The sequence below is a fragment of the Miscanthus floridulus genome, chromosome 1, assembly GCF_019320115.1.
Source record: "Miscanthus floridulus cultivar M001 chromosome 1, ASM1932011v1, whole genome shotgun sequence".
Lineage (NCBI taxonomy): Eukaryota > Viridiplantae > Streptophyta > Magnoliopsida > Poales > Poaceae > Miscanthus > Miscanthus floridulus.
Window position 1 is genome coordinate 72,187,398 of NC_089580.1, and position 9,663 is coordinate 72,197,060.

Sequence of the window (9,663 nt, forward strand, 5' to 3'; positions counted from 1 at the left end):
GGGGTCGATGGCGAGCTGGGATGACCGGGCGAGCTACTTCCGGCGAGGTGCGGCACGCGGTGGTGAAGGCGGGCGTGCGCTGCTGCTGCTGAGCGAGCGAGAGAGTGAAGTGGAGGAGTGCAGCATGGTCGGGCAGGTGAAGGCGCGGCAGGAGGGGCGCGGGGCAGGCCGGGGCTGCCGCGCGGCGTGCTCGCCGGCGCATGGCGGCCACGCGGCGTGCATGCCCTGGCGCGGTCAGGTGAGTGCGCGGCGACAGGCGTGGCGCGCGGGAGCAGAGGCGCGGCACTGAGCAGGCCGGGCCGGCTTGCGCAGCTAGGCCGAAGGCGAGGCGCAAGGCCCATTTAAGGAAAAATGTTCTTTTTCAAATTAATTTCAATTCCTTTTTCATTCAAATGAATTTTTGAACCATTTCAAAGCAGTTTCAAAAGTTGGTGTAAAAATAAAAGTTGTTCCATTTTTCAAGATCTACAACTTTGCTTTTATGACCAAAGTCAAATTCCAAATAGATTTTGAATTATAGATTTAAAGTAAATTAAATCCCAAAACCCTAATTTTTAAGAATTATTTTAAAAGCATAATTTGGCAAAACTTTGAATATAAACTTTGCTCCAAATTGCATCCTAAATATTTCCAAGTTAATTTAGTGATCAAAACAAGTAATCATGTCATCCAAACTTGAGCATGGCATTTCACAATGTTTTAAACATAATGAATTTCAATCAATTTAAGCACCACATGAAATGATACTTCATTTCTTTCGAAATGAAATGCATGAATGATGCTTATGCATGAGGTGATGGTGATTATGCTCATGGGATGAAATGGTAATGCATGCTTAACACCGAGGTGTTATAGCCCCCCCCTTATAAAAATCTCATCCTAAGATTTGGGTTACGAACCATTTGTTATAAAAATCCCCATAAGCTTTTTGTAGATATTCTCCCATTTCCCAAGTTGCAACCCCCTCATCATGATGATTCCACTGTATCTTGTATGTTTTCACCACACTATTCTGAGTAGCATGTTCTTTAGTGTCTAACACGTGGACCGGTTGCTCACGATACACCAAATCTGATTTGAGTTTGATGCCTTGAGGTTCTATTCTTTCCTCCGGAACATGCAAACACTTCTTGAGATGTGATACATGGAAAACTGGGAAGACGGTACTCATTGTCTCAGGTAACTCTAACTTATAAGCTATTGGACCTCTTCTTTCCAAGATCTTGTATGGTCCTACGAATCTAGCGGCAAGCTTTCTTCGGACTCCAAACCGTTTCTTCTTCATTGGCATGACTTTCAGATAAACATAGTCACCAACTTCAAATACAAGGGGTCTCTTTCTTCTATCTGCATAACTTTTCTGACGTGATTGGGCCACCTTCATATTTTGTTGAATAATATGAACTTTCTTCTTGACCTCTTCTACAAAGTCAATACCATAATACCTTCTTTCTCCTGGCTCGACCCAATTCAGTGGCGTTCTACATTTTCTACCATACAAAGCTTCGAATGGAGCCATCTTGATGCTTTCTTGATAACTGTTATTGTAAGCAAACTCAGCTAAAGGTAACCATGACTCCCATGAACCCTTAGAAGACAACACACAGGCTCTTAACATATCCTCTAGAACAGCATTAACTCGTTCAGTCTAACCATCTGTCTGAGGATGATAAGCGGTACTACGAATCAAACTAGTTCCCAAGCCTTTGTGCAAATGTTCCCAAAAGTGAGTCATGAACTGTGGCCCTCTATCAGATACTATAGTCTTTGGTATACCATGCAACCTCACAATTTCTGCAATATACTTCTTGGCATATTGAGGTGGTCGAAAATATGTCTTGATAGGTAAGAAATGAGCGGTCTTGGTAAGACGATCCACAATCACCCAAATCGAATCATGTCCCTTTTGAGTAGTGGGCAAACCCAAGATAAAATCCATACTTATATCATCCCACTTCCAACTAGGGACGGACAAAGGTTGCAACAAACTGGCAGGTTTCATATGAATAGCTTTCACTCTACAACACGTGTCACATCTGGCAACATAGGTTGTAACTTCTTTCTTCATCTTGGTCCACCAATAATGAGGTCTCAGTTCTTGATACATCTTACTACTTCTTGAATGGATAGATAGCTTAGAAAGGTGAGCTTCATCCATGAGTTTATTCATAAGCTCTCGATCCTTGGGAACCACAAGACGGTCGTCAAACCACAACACGCCCTGTTCATCCACTCTAAAGTGCTTAGACGGCTTTTCTTTTATTTTCTCTTTGATGTGAAATATTCCCTTGTCTATTTTCTGGCCTTCTATTATCTTACTCTCCAACGAGCAACTAATATGAATACTATGTAACACAGCAGGATGCATTAGATCAAACCCATCTTCAAGTAATGGCTGCACATTCAAGCAATGTAACTTTCTACTCAAAGCATCTGCCACTGCATTGGCCTTTCCTGGATGATACTGCGCATTCAAGTTGTAATCTTTGATCAATTCTAACCATCTTCGCTGTCTCATGTTCAGCTCTGGTTGGGTAAAGATGTACTTGAGACTCTTATGATCTGTGAAAATATTGCACACATTACCAAGTAGATAATGTCTCCAAATTTTTAGGGCATGCACAACTACAACAAGTTCAAGATCATGTGTCGGATAGTTGACCTCATGCTTTCTAAATTGACATGAGGCATAAGCAATGACTCTTCCTTCTTGCATAAGAACACAGCCCAATCTAGTTTTCGATGCATCGCAAAACACATCAAATGGTTTCCTAATGTCCGGTTGTGCTAGAACAGGAGCAGTGGTCAACAGTTTCCGCAAGGTGTGGAAAGCTGCTTCACACTCCTCTGTCCACACGTACTTGTGATCTTTCTATAGCAGACTTGTCATTGACTTGGCAATCTTCGAGAAATCTGGTATGAAACGGCAGTAGTAACCAGCTAATCCTAAGAAACTTCTAACCTCAGGAACTATGGTTGGTGCCTTCCAATCTATAACCTCTTGCACCTTACTTGGATCGACTGAAACTCCATTTTCTGACAGAATGTGACCAAGGAAAGGAACTTTCTTTAACCAAAATTCACACTTGCTAAACTTAGCATATAGCTTATGATCTCTAAGTCTGGTCAAGACAATTCTCAGGTGCTCTTCATGATCCTTCTCATTCTCAGAGTGCACCAGAATGTCATCAATGAACACAACCACAAACTTATCCAATTCTGGCATGAAAACTATATTCATCAAAAACATAAAGTATGCAGGAGCATTTATCAAGCCAAAGGATATGACAAGATACTCATACAACCCGTATCTGGTTTAAAATGTGGTTTTCGGTATATCTTGTGGCCTAATCTTGATCTGATGGTAACCGGATCTTAAATCTATCTTGGAGAACAGTTTAGCCTTGGCTAACTGGTCAAACAGAACATCAATATGAGGCAAGGGATACTTATTCTTGATGGTTATAGCATTAAGTGGCCTATAGTCCACGCACATTCTCAACGTGCCCTCTTTCTTCTTCTTCACAAACAAGGCAGGACATCCCCATTCAGACTTGCTTCGCCGAATAAACCCCTTTTTCAATAACTCTTCTAGTTGCTTCTTTAGCTCAACTAATTCATCCGGAGGCATCCGATAGGGTCTCCTTGAAATCGGAGCTATTCCGGGGATTAACTCAATTCCAAACTCAATATCCCTATCTGGCGCGGGTGTTAGTACCCACATGCTTCATCATCTTTGGATTGAGTCCTCTCTTGAAACTAGCGATTCTATTAGCATCGGTGTCAACCATGTCAGGAGCATAACGACACAAGTTGTTGAAAGCATGCAAATATTGCGTCACGGTTTTGGTGCCCTGATTCAATGCCAAGAACTCTCCCAACTTCATCTCGGTCAGCCTGGGTGGAATATAAACTCCACGGAAGGCCTCAGCGAACTCTCTCTACGTAATCTGAGCATTTGGAGGGAAGGTGGTGCGATGGTGCTTCCACCACATTCCTGCTGGTCCTTGCAACTGATGTGCAGCATACTCAGTTTTCAATACCTCAGTCATTCTCAACACACGGAATTTATCTTCTATAGTGTTGATCCATTCTTCAGCATCGAGTGGTTCTGTTGCTTTCTTGAATATTGGCGGCCTGGTGTCCATAAAATCCTTGAAGCTGCTATACTGATTCACCCCATTTTCACCACCCTAATTGTTACCGTGTTGAACATTGTTGGCAATGGTATGCAGAAAATCCTCCATGTTCTTCTAGAATTGTTCTGTGTTGCGCTGACTCCTGAGCAACTGTGCAAAGAACACCTATGGGGTGAGCAGGGGAGGAGGTGGAAAATGCGGTTCATGAGGGGGCTCATTGTTGTTGACGTGGTTTCCACCACCACCACCGGTCCCAGCACCATTGGCACCGGTCTCAGCGGCCTCATAAGTGGTACGACGAGTATTTATCATCTGCATATTTTAGCAACAAGTAATGATTGAGTGAAGCTGTAATAATTGTGAGTGAATGAAAAATTATGCCATACTGAATTTACTGGGGAGAATAAATTCATACAATAAAACAAAGTCACAATAATCGCATCCCAATTAAAACAACATCACTAATTAAATTACTTCAAATGCAAACATCGCGTCCATTCAACCGAAGTGCCAGCATACATACACTAGACTTTTATGTGTTCAAATATCGCATTACTAGCCAAGTTCCATTCACATGCCAAGTCTCATAAGTTCGAAACAAGATACATTAGGTTACATGTCGACAAAAGAAAGGTCATCGCGACATGACCTAAACACTAGCACAAGGCAACTAGCCTAGTCCTCGGGGCCGTCGTCGGGGTCAGAGACGTCACCATCACCCCTAGGTGAAACTATAGGCTCGTCCTCATCGTCGTCGTCGATGTCCATGCCAGCGGCGTCTGGAGGAGCATATGGGCCAACCCCATTGTAGAGCACGTGAAACTCCTTGTGCAGGTTGATGTTGTACTCCTCTAGCTCATCGACCCTCTGCAGTAGAAGGTCTCTCTTGTTCCAGGCTTCATTCCTTTCCTGAACCAACCGTCCAATCATGCGGTCTGCATTGTTGTTGGCCTAAGTCAACGTATGCACCCGCTGCATTGCTCTATCACCTCTCTCTACCGCCTGGTCCCGCTGTAAGCTCATATCAGCCAACTGCTCCTGCAAACTAGCTATAGCACGCGCCTGCTTCTTCTTCTGCTTTCTTACCTTGAGCTTATCATGACCATGTAAGCCAGTCAAAGTCTAGTAGGTACACTCAAGACCCTAATACGCTCTGATAGCGGCAAACATAGCACTCATAGCATGGTTGTCGCTAGCCTGTCCCTCAGCTAGACCTCTGACCAAAGCACTTCCCTAAGGCTAAACCCAAATAGCATCACGAGGATCATCCCTAGGAAAGGTGCCAGCTAGAGCTGCTGCAAGCTCACTGGGAAATCTGCTCATGATGTCTTTGATGACATGGAAAGTTGCTCCCTCTGCACCCTCAATAGCAGTGCGACCCTCAAACTCCAAGTACCAACCATCCCATTCTAGAGCATCACCAAGGGTAGGAACAGTGATCTCTACCACTGCAAGTCCATCCTCTGCTAACTGGCTCTCATTCCAAGAGTACACCGGCTCTTGACCCTCTGGGTACCCCACATCATGGAGCACTCTCCAAAGCAAGGTCGGCATGCCAAACTCGCTCAAGAAGGTGTCTATGGTGCGGTGCTCCCTCAGGGCCAACGGACGTCGAGGTGCCCTTCCTCTGGTGGACTTACGGGCGGTCTGCTTCGTGCAGGCCATCTGTAGCAAAATTTCTTTTATTACCCCGTGGGAACATATTTTAGGTGATACAACTTTTATCAAAATGAGATAATCAATTTATAAGGGGAGGAATGCATGACATGAACGAAATGCATGAGTAATATGATGTATGTACGTGTTGTACGTTCTCACAAACTTATGAAATAAATAATTTCTAGCGACGAATTCGGTGGCATACAAACGATCTTTCAAATACGTATCTAATACGTTCTACACGATAATGTTGTTATGTACCTGCAGAAGATTCATTTCAGCCCAATTCCCAATGAATGCATAAAAGTAGTAAACTTTATCTACACGCTCTACACGAATCCCCAGATACGCGTACAACGGTAGTAACTACCCAAACCATCGTCCTACTGACGGCATCGCCTCAACGGACGGAATACCCACACATGAGATACCTTTGTAAAACATGCATAGAACATGTAATTACTCCAACATCGTATAAGCATTCACCCTAGATCGGCGGTGTATCCGATCATGATCTCACAACTCACACTTACCGAGGCGTAGAGGCAAATGATCCATACAACACCACTCAAACAAGTGACACTCATACAATAGCACGCCGTATGAGCAATGAAAGAGAAATATGATGCAAGAACCCCAAGTTAGTACTTAATTAAGCCACCTGGAGTCCTTAACTGGGCATAAAGGATATGACCACTGGCACATTTTTTTAGTTTGGAAATCACATTTTTCAAACGCCTTTTTGTTTTAAATACACTTGTGAACAGTAACACGCTAAACCCATGCTTTGATGCCAGTTGTAACAGAACCAACCAATTATACGAAATTAAGTAAGAAAATCACCCGCCAGAGCAGATGATTTAGCAAACTTAAGCCCGTATAACCCAGTAGTCCGTGAAATCACAAAGGATTTCAAACCAACTCACATACCAACCAAGATAGTAATAAGTTTAGCGGTCACCATCACATATTACATAAAAGTTCGCATCACAGGTACATTAGAGTTTAAACATAGTTATTACAACCTGAGTTCAAATAGAAGTAGCGGAAGCCATTTGTTCAAAACCACACACACTCACATGGAGTTCAAATACAGTGCCAGCTGATGATCATCTCCAACAAAAGCATTAGACGAGACGTAAGGAATGACCATGCCCATGGTCCTAAGCATCACCCATCACAGGATAAAGGCAGTTGATACAGTAGCCATAATACATCTGCCCATTTGCAATAAATGGGAATAAAACCCTGAGTACGAGAAGGTACTCAGCTAGACTTACCCGACATAACCGAAAATAAAGTGGCACCAAGGATTATGATGGGCTTTATAGTAGGGTAGCTGTCTCATTTGCAAAAAGGCATTTTTAGCATTTCAAGAACCTTTCCAAAGCATTATTGTCAAGTTAATTATTATTAACCTGTCGACTACATTTGCACCTATACTAGAGCAAGCATGTGATTAAGCAAATAATGATAACCAATGATCATTAACAACTTCCACAATGTCATATCCATTATAACTGTCCAAGTGTTCCATCAACATTACTACGATGAAGTAACTCAAGTCAATTGTTCACTATCCAGTGAACGATGGCGATTTGAATTGATTATTAACCAGCTAGTAATTTATTCCTTACACAAACCTCACTCACCCGCTAAAGTGAGGTATCGGTCATCGAGTCAACTATCCAGGAAAAATCTCGAGTTTGCCAGGAACCACTTGTACCTGAGGGCCGACCGACTGCCTTTTGGTCTTATCATCGCGCCCCCGTGTCCTACCACACCTGCTCTAGTTTAGTGCGCTACGGGCAATCTACTCGGCCCGAATAATCTCCCAGCTTCACGGTCAAAAGGTACTTTGTTCGGCCAGCTAAATGTAAGGCATGCGTTCAACATGACTTGAGGCCCAACAACGGTCGGTCCTTAATCGACACAGACGGAAAGCACTACAGTCCAAAGCCCTGCAAGTCTCCATCCGATCTCAACTTCAAATTAACACTTAGTTATACCATGACTACATAGTTATCCAAGCAGATCTAGGTAACCACCTATAGCTCGCAGGTGACAAGAAATTACCCGACTTCTACCGGTCTAAGCCAGCTAAGCATTGACTCGACTGTGGATACCAGGGTAACAAGGATATAGTATAACAAAGGTAGACAAGGTATAATACAGCAATGGTTGCAAACAACTCCTGAACGTAATGCATCAATTAAGGTAAAGCATTAATTAATAATCGCAAACCAAGGAGAAAAATGCTCTGGGGCTTGCCTCTCTTGAAGGAGCTCGGGTGGTGATCGAGGCACTCCGAAAGTTCCTCAATGTCCTCCTCGTCTGCTTCGGTCACTTCTTGCAGCTGCACCTCGAGCTGATCCTTGGGCTCCTCGGGTATGACGACCGGGCTCTCGGTTTGTGATCCTGTATGATGCAGGTGCGTAAGTGCTTATGCAAAAGGTGCATCGGATGAAATGAACACAATGAATATGCTTGCATGCAAGGTAGTCAACATCATCCAAGAACATGTACTACAAGCACATGTTATCTACTACATTCTCTTCTACTACTAATATGCTACATCAACACATCTCATTAAATGCTTCAAAGATACACCAAAGCTTCACTAATTTCTTAATCATGCATAAAGCAACATTTTGATTAAACCCTAATTAATAATAGGTTTGAATAGCAATATCCATTTTTATAGCATAGAAAAATCTTAGAAAATTACCATAGCACAGTACTACCCTAAGTAGTCTACCATCAAATTTTTATGGCATTTGGATAAGTGGAATAGCCTACACAAAAATGACAAGCTTGGACCTAAATATGAGCATGAAAATACTTTGTATTATGAAAAGTGCCAAACAATAGATTTAGTATTTTTCCTATGATCTTCATAGCATACAATCACTATACAAAAATTATCACATGCATGTTTTATACAAATTTTGCTTTCTAGCAAAAATAACAAAAATCAGCCATTAAAGGCACTTGAACTACACCTCATAATTTTTCTACAGGACATGCATGGCATATATTTTTCATAGAAATTACATTACACAAGAAGAGTAACAAACTTGGAATCATATTTTTCTGATCTTTCTATGATTTATTATGCCTTTCTCAAGAAAATAGCAATTTCAATGATTAAATAAAACTCCACAGAAAAGTATATGAAAAATGACATGCAATATTTTTATCATGTAGATCTAGTGACAAGAAACACAACAAACTTTGTTTCACCATTTTTTGGAGCAATATAACTGGAGATATACATTTTACAAGCTTTTTAAATCAATTTTTGAAATCATTTTCTTTAACACTGAAATTCCACCAACCCAAAACCGCTAGGTGCACATGGTGCAGTGCACCCAGAGGGGCTGCCAGGCGGGACCCTTGGTCAAACCAGGCCCACACGTTAGTCAAAGCTGAGCAGGGCCGTCGCTGACCAGCCGGCGTTCACCGACGGTGAGCTAGCCGGCGGCGCGGTCACCACCAGTAGCTCACCCGCGACGAGGCGGACGCGGTGCACCAAGAGAAGGCATGAGAGGAGCTCAGAATGGGGCTCGACGGCGCGCATAGCAGAGCGGTGGCGTGGCTCACTAACGGCCGGCCATCTCCGGTTGAGAAGGGGCGTGAGAGGTGGCGCGGGAGCTTCACCGAGTTCGTGCGATGCTTGTGCGTGTGAAGGGAGAGCGAGAAGGAGGACGAAGGGGCGAGGTCCATGGAGCGGAGCGCTCCGGCGAGCTCGGCCACGACTCCGGCAAGAGATTCCTGGGGAAAGGGAGCTTCTCATGGCTTACCGAGGCGATCACGAGGTGCGCGAGGAGGAGGCGGAGCTACGGGAGAGATGGAGGGGTCGACG